The sequence below is a fragment of the Myodes glareolus genome, chromosome 5, assembly GCF_982192425.1.
Source record: "Myodes glareolus chromosome 5, mMyoGla1.1, whole genome shotgun sequence".
Classification (NCBI taxonomy): domain Eukaryota; kingdom Metazoa; phylum Chordata; class Mammalia; order Rodentia; family Cricetidae; genus Myodes; species Myodes glareolus.
This window is the reverse complement of record NC_142030.1, coordinates 61,639,882-61,659,899: the sequence shown is the minus strand read 5'-3', so window position 1 is coordinate 61,659,899 and position 20,018 is coordinate 61,639,882.

Sequence of the window (20,018 nt, the reverse complement as noted above, 5' to 3'; positions counted from 1 at the left end):
CCAGGATGGACTATCAGGCCTTTCATAATTGAGGATGAATGTCCCAAGACTATGCCAACAGTATCTTTTTCTAATGGCCCAGACACGTCTGTTTCTATTACCTGAACTCCCATATCCTGAGTTAATAGCAGTTCGGAGGTGGCACAGAGGTCCAGCCCTCCGGAGCCTTTGGCTGTCCTTCTTGTTGGGACGATGGAGTCATCTCGGGGACTGCCATCGTGTTCTGAATTGCCCCAAATATTTTTGGGCCCTGGGTGCATGGGCCCCTCAATCCGTTTTTTGACAATGACTGAACAGGCAGAGGAATAAGTTGTCCATTTATATCCCTAACTGATCTGCACTCATTAACCCAATGTTTCCCTTTCTTGCATCTGGGACAAATGTCTGGCTGCCTCTGCGATGTTGCAGCTGAGAGCCCTGAAGAATCTGAGGTATTATGACTATTGGGACATTGTTTTTTGAAATGCCCCAACTGTCCACATTTAAAGCATGCCTTTCCCTTATCTCCTCTGACACCTCTGGCAGCAGCAAGCACAGCAGCCGCCAGCCCTGCATTGGTTAGAGGCCCCCCAACTTCACGGCAGGCTTTGATCCAGGCTTCTAATCCCTTTCCCTTTACTGGACCTATTGCTCTTTGACATTCCTTGGTGCTCTGCTCAAATATTATTTGCTGGACAAAAGGCAATGAAATATCTAAATTCCCAAACATTCTTTCAGCTGCCTCTGTCATCCTAGCCACATAATCAGAGAATGGCTCTGCAGCACCTTGAATAATCTTGGTTAGGTTACCAGCTGTTTCACCTTTATTAGGGAGTGATTTCCATGCTCTATAATGAATCTCACTAACCTGCCTATAAACCTCCCAAGGATAATGATTCTGATTTCCAGCAAATGCCCCCTGTCCAAGAAGCATATCAGCCGTCCACTCTGGGTGGCCACTTTGTATGTTAATGTGCTCTTGGGTCTGAGCCTTGTCCTGGACTATAGATTTAAAATCCAGGAACTGCCCTGCTGGAAGAGCTGCTCTTGCAATCTCCTGCCAGTCTGTAGGAGTCAGCGCTGTTGTAACAATCCTTCTCAATAATGCGATTGTATAACTGGCATTTGCTCCATAATTTCTCGCAGCTTCAACCAAGTCCTTCAGCTGTCTGTATGGGATTGGTTCATACCACCTATTATAATTCTGTGGCTCCTCAAAAACAGGAAAGGCAGCAGCCAGTTGCGACCAAGTTTGCCTTCCTATGAAGCTGTGACCTTCTGTAGCTGCCTGCTGGTACATGGGTGGAGGGGCGGATGGGGGAAGGGCAGAAGATACTGGCGCCTCGTCTCTTCTGCCCTTTGTAGTAAACACATCAACATCGCCCCGCCTCCGGCTACCTCGCTGCTCTTTCTCAGATTTAGCAGCCGCTTCCTCTAGTTGTTCTTCCTCCTCTGATAAATCTAAATCTACAAATTCTTTCACTACTAAAGCTATGGGGCTTCTCTTCCCCTTTTCTCCTTTTTCTATTTCCGGATCCTTATCTTTTAATTTTTCCTTTTTCTTTCTAGGCCTACACTCTTGTTCCTCCTTCTGATCTGATTCTGAAAAGCTGTCCTGATGTTTCTGTAATGCCTTGCGACCCTGTTTTAATATCTCTATATTACGTTCTTCCTTCAAGCAGTCCCGCACCATCCTCCAAAAAGGAAGTGTGCCTCTCCCAATATTTCCTTCTGCTTGTTCCAAATCCCTGCCTAGCTTATTCCAAGATGGCAAAGTCAGATCACCTGAAGCTGCAAACCAAGGTGAGACATCAACAATGTCTTTTACGATGTTAGCGACAGTGCTAGAAGAGATCTTTAAATCACGCTGTCGCAAAAGTGCCTGGATTGAGCGATAAATCTCCCTGGGGTTCGAGCTGGCTCCATAAGAATTGCCCATGGTGCGCACTTACCCCCTGGGCTAAAGAAAAAACCTCCTTTTTACTTACAAGGAAGTCCATTTAGAAAAATGCCGCTTGATCTACTGCGGACTTAGTTTTACTTTTGACTAGAGCTGCAGTTACAGCAGCAACAAAGGCACTCACCACCTGGTTAATCACAGCGCAACCCAAAGCAACAGAGAAGAAGGAATGCAAACATTACCACTCTGGACCAGCCTTAGCAATCAGCATACATCTGGAGGATTTCCTGACGTCAGTCACCGCTCTTATGTGTTGAGTTCTGAATTCTGCTCCCTCCTTGGCTTGTTCAAATCCGGCGTCCTGGGTTTCAGCACCAAAATGTGACGCGCTTCCTGACCAGCAGGAATGGACGATCACGAAATCAAGAATCCTTCTCAATCACAATTTATTAGAGCTCCTTGATTGAAAGGGGGAATGGGGAACAGGGATGAGAGAGAGAGCGAAAAATCCAAAGACAGCCACTTTTCTAGGGTGAGAGGCTCGAATGCTGATTGGTTGATGTCATTCTACTAGGACCCAAGGCCATGGGACAGGTCAGGAGACCGAGTCTCTTGAAATGCAAAACAAGGCTCCGAGCACACCGGCCTAAGGCGGCAACAACAAAGGATATGTATACCTCCAGGCTGAAGGACTGCTGGCACTATCTGGACAAGGCGACATCCAGGCGGCTCCCTACAAGTAGATTGGTTAGTTGCTCCATCCCCACCCCAGCAAAGTTTTGATTCCTTAGTTCAGTGGTGAGACCCAGAGATCTGTGTTCCTAAGAAGTTGTCAGATGGTGCTTTAGGGAGATGCCATCCCTGAGCTAGTTTCAGATCCTTCCAGGCATGCCCCTTCTAATGCTAGCATTCCAAGACCACACTCTGAAAACCACTGCTTCAACTTCTAATTGAGTGATAAGGAAGAATGAATATGGTATAAGACAGGATAGAAACGTGGGACAAATTAAGGGGACTTGAGGAAAAGAAGCCCCAAAGCCCCTCCCTTTGGAATGTGGTCCTGTTTCCTAGCTGAAAGTCGCACACAAAACAAAATGAAACTAAAAAAAACCTAACACAGCTGAAAACCAGAATTAACTACCGTGATTATGCTAGTTTTCCTAAAGATATATCAAACAAGGATGTGAAAAACAACAAAATGCTTACATAGGGCCAGATCATTTAAAACCTTGGGTTTAGCCATGTTAGCACTCCTCTCTCCTCTCAAAATCAAACAACATATGGCATAAAGCTGCCCTAAAAATTCATTTATAAGAAATTCCTTAAGGTAAGGAAGATAAACTGGCTCATAGTTCTGTACATAATTCTACAGCTCTGCTTAATTGTTACTGGTTGTAAATTATATCCTTTGAGAAATGGGACAGCCATAAAGTCACATATAGTCTTTGTAAAGACACCTTAGTGATACTCTCTTGAGAAGGCCACATCCATACTTGGGTATATTCTGGGCATTTCTTTCTAAAAACCAGTGCTTCAATCTAAATTGTACACTATCATTTATACATAATAAATTCACTTTTCACTCTGACTTGTCTTGAAATTCTTTTCTGAAAAGTAGTCAAGAATCGGTGTTACCTAAGTGGAGGTCCCTAAGGATCAGAACTCCTCAGGTCATCGGTGGCAGTCCTGAGATGTGTCTCCTCACCATTGCTGATACTTTTAGCTCCACAATTTTCAAAGGTTAATTTTTTAAAAAAATCCCCTACAAGTCACATGAAGAAATATTTGTCTCCTGCTTCACTCCCTCTGTTCTCATTGTTCTCTCCACCCAAATGTTTCCCTTCTATATCACACAAGGTCCCAATCAGGGAGGTGGGGCCTTTAGGAAATCCTTTTGAGGAGTCAAGGACATCACTTGTGCTTGAAATACTACACAACTGCAAAGAAGTTGAGCACCATCCACCAGTGCGAGGCTTCATCAGTTCAATAAGTGTTTGAAATGTCTAATAAGAGCTATCATTTACAGAAAAGTTGAACAGATCAAATTATAGATAAGTGATAAGCAAGACAGTCATATGAAAGATGTTTAAATGGTTGCAAAAATATCTGCAGTGAGGGTAGTGATGCTTTACAGGAAAAATAAAACAGATTTCTAAAGCAGAGACCTTTGAGGCCTCTTTTCTGACCTAAGGGTAGACCAGAGAAGGCTTTCTTGGGAAAGGTGGAAAGAACCTGTACTATGCTTCAGTCTGTGCGGCAGACCTTATTTTGTCTCAATAAGAGCATGGCATGCATGGAGGACGACGAAGAGGATTATGAAGAGGAGGAGGCAGTTCACCCTCTGGAGTGGTTCTCAACTTCCTAATGCTGTGACCCTTTAATACAGTTCCTCATGGTGTGGTCAGCCCCAACTGTAAAATTATTTCATTGCTCCTTCATAACTGTAATATTGCTACTGTTAGGAATCATAATGTATATATCTGATATGCACGATATCTGATATGCAACCCCCAAAGGGGTTTTGACCCGCAGTCTGAGAACCAATACTCTAGAGGCTTCCAAGGAATTCTGGCTGTTTCTTTTCCTACTCTACTTACCTCTACTTCTTCTGTCAAGGGCATGACATCAGAAAAGGCAATAGAAGTACTGTCTATTCAGATCTAAGTTCTGGATTCTTACAAACTGCCCCCAATACCGCGCCAGCGAGGGCTGGAACCAAGAATCTCGGTGGAGAGTGTCCAGGTTGAATGAATTCACAGAGCACGAGGTTGAGGTGGAACAGCTTCTTTATTGTTCGGCTGGGGCTAGCTTTTATACCATGGCACCAGAAGAAGAGGGGGCTGCGAAGGGACTGTCACCTGACCCCAGCAGGGATCAAGGAATGATCATGTGCACTCAAACTTCCTTTCCCAACTCCAGGAAGTTATTATGTTTTCTTTGCAGATAAACACCTCAAATGGGGGCAGGGAAATGTAACTCGGGGCTGCAATTCCCACACCCCAAAGGGGGATTACTGTTAGCAGTATGTCCCATACCAAAAATGTGAGTGACTTATCTATTGTCGTCTGTGCTGGCCTCCTTTCTTTAACCCAAAGAAAGCAATAACAACCAGAGCAGTTTAACATGGTAGAGATTTGCTAAAATGCAATCATGAATGCAGAAATATTTTAGAATATTCTGTAGCTCAGATTCTATCACTAGTCTTTACTGATCTGAAACACTTCTTGCAAGATTTAATTATGATACATAATTAATAAGCACGGGTTATCACTAATACCGCTAAAGTTAGATATTAAAATTCTTTGTTCTAATAGTATTCCCAGACTGATTACTTCTATGATTTAAAATACAGAGTAAAAGGCTGGAGAGATGGCTCAGTGGCTAAGAGCACCTGCTCCTTTCAAAGAGGACTCAGGGTCAGTTTCCAGCAACCCATATGGTGGTTCGAAACCATCCATAATTCCAGTTTCAGGGGACCTCATGCCCTTTTCTGACTTCATAGGCACCAAGCATATATGTGGTACACATACATACAAGCAGATGAAACACTGAAATACAGGAAGTAAATCTAAAAAATTTAAAGACTAAGTTTAAATAAATTCCTTCAACACTGTTGAGTTTACTTACAAAAATAGAAATCTAGACCTCTGGGTATATAATTTGCATGCTATTCTTACTCAGTTATAATATGCACATGAGGTTTTGCTAGCAATATTCAAAACTACTTGGTAGGTGTGGCAATTAACTAAGAAGTAAGAAATAATAAATTAAATGTGCTCTGACTATCTGGGGGAGGTTAATAAAGGATGGAAGAAAATGTGTGACAGGCAGAATAATGTTCCCCTAACGATGTCTACATCCTAATGCCCCAGAATCTGTGAATCAGTTACTTGGCACAGAAGAGTTAAGGTTGTTGTGGTAGTTTGAAAGCAACTGACCCCCATAATCTCATATGAAATGTCACTCTTAGGACGTGTTGCTTTGTTGGAGTGGGTATGGCCTTGTTGGAAGAGGTGTGTCACTGTTGGGGCAGGCTTTAAGGTTTCCTATACTCAGAATACCACCCAGTGTCTCAGTCGACTTCCTTTTGCCTGCAAGATACAGGGCTCTCAGCTATTACTTTAGCACCACACCTGCCTGCATGCCACCATGCTCCCTGTCATGCTGATGATAATCGGCTGAACCTCTGCAACTGTAAGTGAGCCCCCCCCCCAAACAAATGTTTCCTTTATAAGAGCTTCTATGGTCATCTCTCCAGGGCAACAGTAACTCTAACTAAGACAGCTGCAGACACAATTAAGGTTGCTAATTAGGTATTAAAATCAGGAAATTAGCCTAGATTATCCATGTGAGTCAGTGTAATGACTAGGGTCCCTTTAAAGCAGAAGAGCAAGAACCAGGGTTCTGGTGGCATGACAGGAATTGATTTGTCCTCTCTGTCTTTGACAATGGGAGAAGGAATCCACAAGCCAAGGAAAGTGGGCAGCCTCTGGAAGCTGGGAAGGAAGACTAAGCTGATCTCCTCTCCTACAGGACAGGGAGAAGGAACACAGCCCTGCTGATGACATGTTTTTGTGGTCCATAGAAATGCATGTCAGGCTTTTGATCTTTGCACTGAAAGATAATGCGCTTATATCATTCACAGTACTAATTATTTTGGTCATTTATTGCAGACGCAATGAAAAACCAAAACATTAACTGGAGAAATGCATATGCTTGGGGTAAAAGTTTACAGTGGGAGGGAAGCAGCATCAGGTCAAACTAGAAAATGAGTTTAAAAGCAGGTTTTAGCTTTCTGCTTCAGTCCTTTAACTTGAACCTACCAGGCCACAAGAGGCTAACAGAGAACCAGGACCGTGGTAGTTGGGAAGACATGATCCGAGAAGTGTTCTCTGGAGGGACTGGAGCGTTTGATGACTTCCTGGAAGAGAATGAAAGACTGAGGAATTCAAAATGGTACCCACACTGGCCTCAGGATAACTGAGAAATTAGTCCATAGAAAGCACCAGGAGAAAAACAATCATTTATAGAACTGATACTTGAAAGGAATTGAAAAGTCCCTGTGCTATTGAAACCCAGAGGCAGAGGCAAAAGTTGGTCTTCCCAAATGTCCATGCCCTCTCATGTTTAGTTGCAACCGGTGGGAGGCACTGGTCCAAGGTCTGAAAACACTTCATGAGTGGGACATAAAAGGGATAAAGAGAATTCTCCATGGTATACAGGGAGTGGCTCGTCTCATACTGGAAAGTATTTCACGGACTTGTTTTCTACACTTGAGTTGAGAAATGAATGGTCTCCTGTGTCTTGCAATAATGGAAGGCAGGCATAGCAACCTAGAGTGATTTCATGCCATTTTATTGCTGGGTGTCAACACTTTCTTGAGGATACTGTTGACCTGAGAAGTTATTCCCAAGCTAATACTGCAGTCTTCGGATGGGAATAACAGTAGTACCATTTCCAGTTTGGATAGCTCTTATAATTTGTCAAGAGCTTTTCTTATACAACTGTTTGGATTCATGGCAAAGTGATTCAGAGATGCTAAATTAAATTTACATTAGCAGAGCTGACCTTTCTGACGAGAAGAACTTGCCAGACTTATTAAGGATTAATTAGCATCAGGAGTTGATGACACACCAATTACCACATACATGTAATTGATAATAAACTCTAATTGCTGGAAAATAAATGAAGAAAATTATACTTTTGTCTGATTGAGTTCACTCATAAGTGCCTCTAGGTATTACATTTACCTCCCAGCATTCTCCTTGCTCAGTAGTTTCTTCGATCTACCAAATCTATAGCTGTACAATTTTCCTCATGTGTATGAACTGCTAAAGAATTCCCATCCACTTTGATGGGGAGAGTTAAGCTCACATGAAATAGGCAAGTTTTTTACCTTTAAGCCTGAAATGGTAAATTTAGGAAAGTTGGAAAGATGGAAAGAGGAGAAAACGGCTCTGTGGTCAGTATCTATGGATGGGAGCCCTACATGAAGGGGCTCACAGGCAGGTCTTCCTTTTGGGTCCTATGTACAGCCTAGATATTGGGGAAGATTCAACAGTACACTGTAACAATGTGTTCTCCATAATTTTATTATAAACCAGTTTCTGTGCAGGAAAAAAAAGACATGTTGAAAAACAACTTATTTTCTTCAAAACTGTAGCACTCGGCACTCTGAACCATGAGCATCTCAAGTGTCGCATTTTAGGGGATGATGCCTGTCCTCAGCCCATAACAAAATATTTTCCACGACCAATGGAATGGATTTTAAAATAGAATTCAATAAATAAAATTCACTGAAATGCTCCACCCAAAATATTCATTTTAAATTTCTGATCCAGCATCCTCAAACAAACAAACCGAAAATTCCCTTTAGTCCAATGTAATCCTTCTCTAAGACAGAAACTCCTTTCTTGCCACGAGGTGGCTACGGTACAAGGGCATTCTTTTCCTAAGAAGAATCTCAATTTATGGCGCCAAAACCCTAATGAGCCTCATCTCCCAATAGTGCATCTTTCAGTCGGTTCGGTTTTGATCAGCTGCATCTTGTGGTTTTGTTTTGTTCGTTGTTTTGTTTTTAACAAGCTTTCACTCTGTAGTCCTGGCTGGACTAGAACTCGTCATGTAGCCCAAGTGGACAGCAAAGTCACATTAATCCTGCTCTAGTCTCAAGAGTGCTAGGATTACAGGCGTGAGCCCCTGGCCGGCTTGAATAGTGTGTCTTTATCTTCATTTCTCTGACATGTGGTTTAAAAGGTTATAAATTTTAAAATATCATTTTAAGAATTAAAAAATATATATGTGTGTATATGTATATATGTATGTACACACACACACACACACACACACACACACACACACACAACCAGTAGGTTTTAGTATGTTTGCGCTCCTTTGCTCTTAGCATCACCACCTGTCCTGGATCAATTTCATTAACCTCAAGGTGAAATTCCCTACCTTAGTCCTGGCCATCCCTCCATCTTCTCTATTTACTTTGCCTCCATAGATTTATATATGCTGTGCATGTCATAAAAATATAATCATAACATGTGGTCTTTTGTGTTTGTCTTCTTTCACTGAGCATGTCTCCAAGGCTCATCTTTGATGGAGCATATATCATCAGGATCCCATTCTACCTTGTGGCTGAAGAAGATGGGTATTAACTTTTCCACTTTGAGCTATTATGAATAATGCTGCTGTGAACATTGACACACAAGCATTTTTATGAAGCTGTATTTTTTTTTGTTAAGATACACACCAGGAGTGAGATTGCTGGATCATGTGGTCATTATGATTATCTTAACGAATAAATTGGATGGGCTTGATCCAGAAAAGCAAGTTTTCTTCCATTAGGAGTACATATTACATAAAGGAAATCCTACCATAAAAGAAGATTCTACTATAACAAATACTGAGAAGTAAGAGAGAGGAGCTCAGGATAGCTAAGGCAAGAAAGTCCATTGTAAATTCAGCACTTAGTGTCCTCCAAACACCAGGACAGATTTAAAAGTACATAGGACAAAAGGTGGAGGTTCATGGAGTTAACAGTTTAGAAGGAAAGACGATTAAAGAGCAAGAAGGGGCACTGGAAGTGATGGCACACTTGGGAAGAAGAGGCAGGCAGATCTCTGTGAGTTCGAGGCCAGCCTGACCTGTATGAGGAGCTCCAGGACAGCCCGGGCTACACAGAGAGACCTTGTCTCAAAGAAACAAATAAAAAAACAAAAATGAAAACAAAAAAGCAAGAAGGGTAAATAATAGTAAAACAAATGCATTACTTCTCTGAAAAGTTGCAAAGAAGCTACTGTTATGTGCACATGGAATGTACTAAGTCTTTTCCTTTTCTCTAAGAATAAACCTGCTCACGATGCTCTCTGGTTGTTAACTTGGGACACCCTAACGTCCTTTCAGGATCCTATCTCATCTTCCACTGTGCTCCTTGTTTACTATGCTCCAACAACCTCCTTATTTCTCATAAATATCAAAATCCTCCTGAGTATTGAGAATCCTGTTGCAAAAGAATGAAGTTGGTTTCCTGCCTTAATCACATACAAAACTTAACTCAAAATGAAGGACCAAAAACTACAAAACACAGGAGGAAAGCTTCATGCTGTCTAATTTGGCAGGGGTGCCTTAGATACACCTCAAAAAACATTAACAACAAAAGCAAAAATGGACAAGTGAGATGAAATTAAACTTTGAAACTCCTGTACATGAGAACAATCAATCAACAAAGTTAAGGGACAACCTAAAAGACAGGACGCAATGCTAAAAATCATAGCTAATTGGAGTTAATATCTAGAACACATGAGCAACTCATATATTTCAACAGCAACAGGCTGTTTTATAAAAAAAAATAGGCAAAAGTCTTGAATATATATATATATATATATAATGCTCCACATTACTAAATAAAATATAAATCAAACCTATAAAGCCAGATGTGGTGGCACATACCAGTATCAGTGCTGAGAAGGAAGTTGTCAAGAACCAGGTCAGCCTAGACTGTGCCACATGATCCTAACTTAAGAGAAAATAATTTAAAAACCATTAAATACCCACAATATTACCGCATCGGGGGAAGAATATAACAAATATGGAGGTGTGGAGAAATCGAAACTCATCTGCACTATTGGTGGAAATATAAAATGGAGAAGTTTCTCCAAAGTTTAAAAAGTTATTGTAGGATCCAGCGAGCTCATCTCAGGGTCTATATCCAAAAGGAGAAAAACAAAGGAAAAACAGAAGCATGAGAAGAAACGTCTTTTAAAAAAGTATTTCTTTTTATTTGTGTGTGTGTGTGTGTGTGTGTGTGTGTGTGTTCTGTAGGAGAGTGCTCAGAGAGACCAGAAGATAGCATCAGATTCCCTGAAGTTGGAGCTACAGGTAGTTGTGATCTGCCTGACATGGGTGCTGACCACTGAAGTCGGGTCCTCTGCACCTGCTGACCATATCTCTGGGCCAAGGAAAATGCTGAGCTACTTAACTAACATGTTCACGATAGCATTAGTCTCAATGGGCGAGAAGAAGCAGCACAAGGGCTTCTGACAGATAAATGGATCAACAAAAGTGGCACATGCATACAGTGGAATGTTCCTGAATACATGGGCAGATCAAATACAGCATATAGTGCCACAGAATGTCATTCAGCTTGAAGAAGAAGGAACTCCTGGCACATGCTCAAAGACACTGTGCTATGTGAAATAAGCCAGCCACAAAGAGACAAATCCTGCATGATCCCACCTATATGTTGTACCTGACATTGCCACACACACACACACACACACACACACACACACACACACACACATATTAGGCAGTGAAGCTGGGTATGAAGACACATGACCTGTAGTCCCAGTATTTGGAAGGAGGGGCAGGAATTCAGGGTCACCTTTGGCAACCTGGAAACCCTGAGGACAGCTTGGGTGGCATGAGATTCTATCTCAAAGTCAGGGTGAGCTTAAGGAGGGGGCAGAAAGGTAGAATTATGGTTGCTGGAGTTGGGTGCCAGAGGGGTGTTGTCAATTGGTATACAGCTTGAATTTTGCAATTTACAAAGGTTCTAGAGGTCTGATGCCCAACATATGAGTGTAGTTATCGATGAAAACCACATCCTTCAACATAATGAAGATGGAAAGTTTTATACGGCTTTGAGTACAATGCTCAAAATAATATTTTTTCCTAATGCCACATTCTTTCCTGCCTACTGGCCTTTGCTGTCCTTTCTGCCTGGAACATTCTCTCCCTTGTTTTTCACATGGCTGGAGTCTTTCATACTTTTAGTCAGCTGAGATGTTTCCTACTTAGAGGTATCTCCCTCAGAAAAGCTTTTTTTTTTCTTTTCTTTTTCCTCTCTGGTATTACCATCAATCATTTCTTTCCCTGTTTTCTAAATATTTGTAGCAATATGTGATTAGTCAATGTATTTATTTCTGCTGATCTACTGGAGTACGTGAAGGGACCAGTCCTGCAGACTGAAAGCTGCAGGATCTCCAGGACACAGGGCAACAACAGGATATCCAAGAGCAGTCCCAGTGAGGGCCCAGCATCGATAATGTAGTTCAGAGGCCTGAACCAGACCAAAGACTCTTTGCAATGAACACTTGCAAGTAAAGATGTGAGACTCACTGTATCACACAGCTTCCATGATGAGATAGTCCCCCCTTTTCTTTTTTCTTTTCTTTTCTCTCTTAAATTTTATTGGGGGCAGCACTACAAGGGCAGAAGGCAGATATATAAGAGCAGGAAATGAATGGGTTCAAGAAGCATGATGTGAAAGACACAAACAACAAATAAAAAGTTTTTTAAAAATCAAATAGTGCCACTCCCTGGTGACTAAGAATTCAAATATATGACCCTATGGGGGCCGCTCTTATTTGAAGCACCACAGAAAGGAATCTGTAATTCCAGTAAAATTTAAATTGGCAATGTGGATTCTATTCCTCCCTTGTTAACCAAAATACTTCTAAAAGATCAGTAGTGGCCTGGAATTCAATAAATTTAATTGTTTTTCTAGCATTTTATTTTCTCTTAAGTTTTGACACTAATAGCCACTCCTTTCCACTTCATGGGGGCAGAGGGAGAGCTTTGGGGATTAAACCCTGCTAGACAAGTCTCTACCATTCTCCCACACTCCACTATTTTTAATTTGTTTTCCTTTTTTTTTAAGTGTTAGGGCTAGACTCCAAACCCTGGAGCAGGTTAGCCAAGCATTCTCCCAGCCTTCTTTCTTTGTGTGCACGTGTTTTGTTTTGCATTGCTGAGGAAGTCCTTGCGATGCATTCTCAGACTGGTCTTATCTTTATTTATCATCCTTTGCCTCAGCCTCTCAAGTGCTGTGATTGGTTTCAGGTATGTAACCACCAAGCCCAGTTTGTCTTATTTAAACTGTCCTGTTTCAACTGCTCTGTACAAGTTTGATTATTGATGGCTATTCATTCTTTCACCCCAAATGCTAACAGTCTCTCTCTCTCTGTGTCTCTGTCTCTTTCTCTCTGGGGCTTTTCGAGACAGGGTTTCTCTATGTAACAGTCCTAATTGTCCTGAAACATACTTTGTAGACCCGGCTGGCCTCGAACTCACTGAGATCCACCTGCCTCTGCCTCCCAAATTCTGGGATTAAAGGCTAAAGGCGTGTGCCACCACCACCCAGTGACACTCATTCTCTTAATTGCTGCCCTTTTCCTTTGCTGGGATTTGGATATGGATTGGGTATGCTTCACAGGAGTTCTGTGTTAGTCCTCAGAACAACAATGCTGGAAGGCACTGGAACCTTTAAGAAGTGAAGCTTAGTGTAAGGTAATTAGATCATCAGAAGTATCAGGATGATGGAGGAGACTAAGAAGCCAGTTTCAAAATTAAGTTCCTGGGGGGTAGTGCCCTAGTGTTATAAGGAAGAACACTCGGTCCTCTTCACTGTGGATTTCTGTTTTGCCATGTAATCCCCATCTAGTATGTGTTCCTTCCATGAGGCCATCAGCTGTATGATGTAGAAAAGAGGACACTGACTACAGGCCAAACTGGTGGAGCTATTTGATATTGGAGTCCAACCTCCCAAATGTAGTTAAATGAATCTCTTATAAAATATCCAATTCTGACAGCTCAATGCAAAAATAGAAAATAGACATTCTTGTACATACTCTTCCTTGGTCACCTCTTCCTCGAGATGGCAGCTGGGAGGATCCCTGTGCTAAATAACTTTCTACACTTAAAAAAGAATAAAAGAGAGACTTCATGACGTTTTGTCTTCTACTACTATTCACTTGGTTGACAAGAGAAGTGGGAAGAGAAAGAGACCAAGACAGGGTTAGCAATGGCTGTCCTTCACAGCCAGACATCCTTCCTCTTGTAGCCATGACTTTTGTCATTTTCTGTCGAGCCTAATTTTCTGTCTTGCAGGGCTTGATTCATGACATTGTCCACCTGACTCCACTCCTTTTCAAATGTTGCTTAGTGTTACAGTTTGAATCTTAAATGTCCCCCAAAGATCCATGTATTGGACTTGGTCTTTTGCCTGCAATGCTATTCAGAGATAGTGGAGACTTCAGGAAGTGGACTTAGTGGGAGGTTCTAGATCATTGGAGACATTGCCTTCAAGGGAATTGTGAGATCTGAGTCTCTTTGACTTTTTCTTTGGCCACCATGAAGTGATCAGTTTGCTCCTCAAACTGCCCCTTCTCATGATAATCTATCTCACTACAGGCCCCAAAGTAATGAGCCCAAGTTATTATGGACTAAAATCTCTGAAATTCATTAATCCAATTGACCTTTATTCTTTTTATGCTATCTCATGCTGTATTTGTTACTTCTGAAACACCACAATCAAATATAGAACTTACAGAAGAAATTTATTTGGGCTTACAGTTCCAGAGAGTTAAGAGTCCATGATGGCGAAGCAAAAGCATGAGAGCAGAAGCAGGAAGCTTGACCCACAAACACCAAGCAGAGAGCGCAAACTGGAAATGGTATGTGACTTCTGAAACCTCAGACCCCATCCCCAGTAACACACTTCCTCCAGCAGGGTCACACCTCTTAAACCTACCCCAACAGCAGCACCCACTCAAACACCTGAGTCTACAGGGGGAATTCTCATTCAAACTACTGCACGCAAGCATTTTATCATAGTAATGGAAAGCTAACACCCTCGATTTTGTGCTGCTGTATAAGACTGGATTGCTGTATAAGGAAGAGAGTATACAGTTCATTGTTTTCATATCCTTACCCTTTAAAAGAATGCCTGCCACATCTGTCTGAAAGATTAACCAGTCCACTTTGATATTGCACCCAAAACTAGCATTACCACTTTTCAGCAAGAAAGTAATGTTTGATCTCCAGCATACTAAAGTCTTCCAGATCAAGTGGGGTCACCACAAGACATTAAGCTTGAAAGATTGTTTCTATGTGCTTTAAGAACAAACTGGGGTCTGTGGCTTCCCCACCAACAGTGAGTGGATATGAAGACACAGTGCGATTGGTAATGAAAGGTCCCCAGACTATCTTACAAAAGATACAACTTTAATAAAACAGAAGGAAAAACTTACACCAGAATCCCACCCATCCGGATCGCTGGATCCAGGCCAGAGCGGGGTGGGGGGGGGATGCACCCTCCAGATTTATAGATAAACTTTTGCCTTAGGGCAACACGCCCCACAGACAGAATGTGATTGGCTGAACTCCCCTATCATCTCCCTCTTTTTTCTAAAATAAGACAGAACAAAACCAAATACCACTATATACAACAGAAACAAATAATAAATATAAAATTACAAACAACAAACAATATTAAGCAAGAAGCATATAACAAATTCTATTTCAAGGAGTCTAAATAATATAGAGGGTAACTACAACTATCTAATCTTTAACTCCATCAAAGATCTGAGAAGGGAAATAATCTTACTCAAGCAGCCCGGAAGAACAAGCGGGAAACTTTCGAAATGTGCAACAAATGGAAGAGACAACTGAATACCTGGGCAATCACCCAAAGTCTCGTTTGTAATGTTGAGTCAACCAACTTTGGCTAAGGCCTGATGTAACTGACATGCCATTTTTCAAAGGCAAGAAATCTTTTAGGACTCTCTTACCCTGTCTTGGCAAGATAAGACAATCCTGCTTTTATACATTTACGGATATTCTGTAATTTTGTCAGTGTTTGAGGTATGGGCTTTTTCTTTGTCCAAAGGCCAGTTCTGCCAGGAAGAAGACATGCTCCAAGTGGAGTGCCTTTGGTACTCAACGTTCTCTCGGGAGTAGAGCGGTGATGCCAGGAGCGATTGTGTCTCACTACTATAGAACTATGAGTTAGATTAAAGGCCATTTTCTATAGCTCTTCGAAGAGGTTGAAGATTATACTATCTATACTAAGTATGATCTCTATGCACCTAAATAACCTGATTAGCCTAAATATAAATATAACATATATGACTATTGATTTCTATCTATCTAACTTGAAGACTAAGAGAATGAACAATTGTGCAATGAGTGAGGACAATGACCTCCAAATGTAAACAATGTATATCATTACATAAATATCTCAATCAGAGGTAGGAATATATGTATATATATCAATACAAATAGAGGTAGAAGCATATTCACATACAATATTTAATATATCAATGTACAGAAATCAACATCAATACAATTTTCTAAAAACAATAACTCACAAATACCAATATATTATTATCCCATCACCATGGATAGGCCACAGGAAGTTCACAGCATCCACTGCAAAAACAGACTGAGGTTCTGATGGAACACCTAGAGACAAAACGGAAAAAGCAATAGGCGAAACTAAGAGGATTCTATGTGGCAAACCAAAGAAAGACTACAAAAAGTCACACGAAAATAACACCATGAATCAATAATCAAGAGCTTGCTCATCAGTTTGGAAGAAATCTGACACAGGGACCATTCCCAAAGAAATCCTAAACACTTGCATCTTGCTGTACTCTCTCCCCACCTTATTGAAAGTATTTAGATAAAGCCATGGGTACAGGATGAAAGCTGTGGTATTTAATGCTGGGTAGCTACCTCCTCCAAATTGGACCATTACACTTTGAAGGAAGAGGTTTATAAGATGTAAGAGGCTATAGAAAGCTCCAAGGCTTAGGAAGTTACAGGATTCACAAGGCCCCGAGGTTATAAGAGCAGTAAACAGCTGGTAGGAGGAGGCTCTCTGGTGGGCTCATCTGCAAGTTCCGCAAGGAGCTTCAGGGATGCAGCTTTCATGAGTCATCTCCCATGTCGTGGTTGGCTTTTTGGTGATACACTCTGCCTTTGAGTCACCCATGGTCCTGTAATTAACTCAATGAACTCTTCAGTTCACCAAAGTAGACTTGGGTAGAATTATTCTTTTGTCTGGTGCTAGTGCACCCATTTTGGGTAAACAGACATTTGGTCACATATCTCCAGGAAGTCATACATCATAGAAGAAAACTAGTTAGACGATGTGTTTATTCATGGAACGTTCTATACTCCCCAGGGGGCCGAAGCTGCTGTCTGGCCTGCTGTTGGACCACATTGCATTGTTCACCATGGCAATTGAACACAGCTCATAGAAATCATGTGCGTTAATCAAAACTTTTATAGTTTTTACATAATAAAATTGCTCTACTTACATACTGAGATAAAACATTATCTCTTATCTTTTACTGCTTCCACTTTGCATTAATTTTTAGCTATAAAGTTGGCAAATAGATTTTTACTATCTCTTTGTTTTATTAGTTGGCTTAGAAATGTTATTTTAAGTGTCAGAAATTTTCCTAAAGGAAATTAGGAATAATGTATCACAATACAACATTTTTAATAATAGTTTAATTTGCCTGTTGATTCTATTTTCTTTTTTATGTATGTAGACCAGACTAACCTGGAATACATCGAGATCTATCTGCCTTTCATCCCACGTGCAGTGATTAAAAGTATGTGCCACCAAGCCTACCTCCTATTTTTAAAGCCTTCTAACTACAGATATGTGATAACCACTGTGTCCCATTCTACTTTTGTGTGATTGTGGCATTTTAGCATGTTAATTCTATACTATTTTCAAGGATTTAGTAGTAGAATATCTGGAACATTCTTAATTTCTAATGCCGTGTCACTGCAATATATTCAACTTACCAATATATTTCCACAATTCAACATTTTTATTCCTCCTTTTAAAAAGTATAAACTGCTGGGCAGTAGTGAGGTATGCCTTTAATCCTGGCACTCGGGAGGCAGAGGCAGGCAGATTGGTGAGTCTGAGGCCTGCTTGGCCTACAGACAGAGTTTCAGGACAGTCAGTTGTAACAAGATGCCATGAGAGTCTGGTAAGGGTTTAGCCATTGACTAAAAGAATCAAAATCTCACAACAGTCAAGGCTACACAAAGAAACTCTCAGAGGGAGAGGGAGAGAGAGAGAGAGAGAGAGAGAGAGAGAGAGAGAGAGAGAGAGAGAGAGAGAATGTCTAATTTCTATTTTAGGTGAAACAGGACCCACTTAGACAAAATACTTAATGTAAGCTTATAAGCTTAGTTTTTTGCAATATTTATTAATGTTGGATAAATTACACAATGTTATCTCATAATCATGCTCTCTAAATTGACAAGGAAAATGATACTATCACTAGGTTGTTGTATAGAAATACCATGTGTTAATTATGAGAATAGTGCTTAAAGATAGGCATTTGACAAAGGGTGGCCATTTTTAACTTAACAGTACATTAAACTTACAACACACCTAGATGTGTTTCTGTGATGTTCTTATCTTTGTGGGGGCACTTCCCTAAGATAAAATTCTTATAACAATCTATCAATGGACAAGAAGAATTAAGAGGAAAAACAGAGTACCTCTATAAACACTTCTCATGATAGCACACTTGAAGTTTCTGAGGAAGTCATCTGGGCATTCCCAGTACTATAAATACACACACATACATACAGTTTTAAAGATTTATTATGTATACAGTGTTCTGTCTGCCTGTACTCCTGCAGGCCAGAAGAGGGCACCAGACCTCATTATAGGTGGTTGTGAGCCACCATGATGACAACTTTACTACCATGCATAACTGTCTCACTGGAATAGACTGTCCTGAAAGGTTACACTGCACTAGGAATGCAAGGTGACAAGGTTCTGGACAATGAGTTGACCTTGTGCCTTCAAACTTGAAGCAGGATGAGGTAGTCTAGATCAGTGGTTCTCAACCCTCCTCCTAGTGTTTCAACCCCTTAATACAGTTTTAGGTTGTGGTGATCCCTCCCCTCAACCATAAAATTATTTTGTTTCTACTTCATAACTGTAATTTTGCTGTTGTTATAATAAATCGTGATGAAAATATCTGTTTTCTGATGATCTTAGGGGGCCCTAGAGAAAGGGTCATTTGACTCCACAACCCACAGATTGAAAACGGCTGGTCTAGGTGAAAGACACTGCTTGAGTGATTAGCGTGGATGTGGAGTCAAGCAGGAGTCTGAGCCAAAGTAAAGGAGACAGACACAGAATAAAGGCAGCAATGCCAGGTCTTCATAGTACTTTTACTTACCTATGGCAAGTAATCAATGATCAATGCTTTTTAATGAAAGCAGTTTCTCAGGGCTTACTGCAAGCTACTGATAATCTTCCTTGCTTACTGCAGATGAGACTGTGGTGATTTGAACAAGAATGGCTCCATAGGCTCAGAGTTGATGCCTGGTCATTAGATATAGGCAATGCTTGACGCGGATTAGGAGGTGTGGTCTTGTTGGAATAAGTGTGGCCTTGTTGCAGGGAAAATGCCACTGGGGGTGGTAGGCTTTGGGGTTTCAAATGCTCTAGCCGGGTCCAGTGTTTCTCTGTGTCTGCTGCCTACAGATCCAGATGTAGAACTCTCAGCTCCTCTCCAGCACCAACCGTGCCTGTCTGCACGCCACCATACTGATAATGAACAAAGCCTTGGAAACTGTAAGCCAGCCCCAGTTAAATGATTTCCTTGATGAAAGTTACTGTGGTCTCTTCACAGCAATAGAACATTGAGTAAGACAGAGACTCACATTGGCCATAAAAATCACATTTCCTAAGTATTCACAAGTATTAGTGATAGTCAAAGGGACTTTGTCACATTATTAAAGAGTGGAGGCATGTGTCCCTGGTCCAAAATCAATAAAAATAATTAGCAAAATTAAAGTATCATGACTAAAAACAAAGAAAAATAAATGATTCATTAAAGTTAAAAAGTGACACATCTATTTCAGCTCTATGATCGCACTTCCTTACCCTGTCCACACGTCTATTGCAGCTCTAAGACTGTACTTCCTTACACTGCCCACACGTCTATTGCAGCTCTATGACTGTACTTCCTTACCCTGTCCACATGTCTATTGCAGCTCTAAGACTGTACTTCCTTTCACTGCCCACACGTCTATTGCAGCTCTAAGACTGTACTTCCTTTCACTGCCCACACGTCTATTGCAGCTCTAAGACTGTACTTCCTTTCACTGTCCACACGTCTATTGCAGCTCTATGACCGTACTTCCTTACACTGTCCACAGACAAGGGCTAAGGAAATACAGCAAGAAAGTCCCACATAGTCAGCAAATATACAGATCTACTAAAGGGGCTGCAGAAGGCTCCATCGGCAAAGTTACTTACTGTTCTTTCAGAGGACTCAGGTTCAGTTCCCAGCACCCA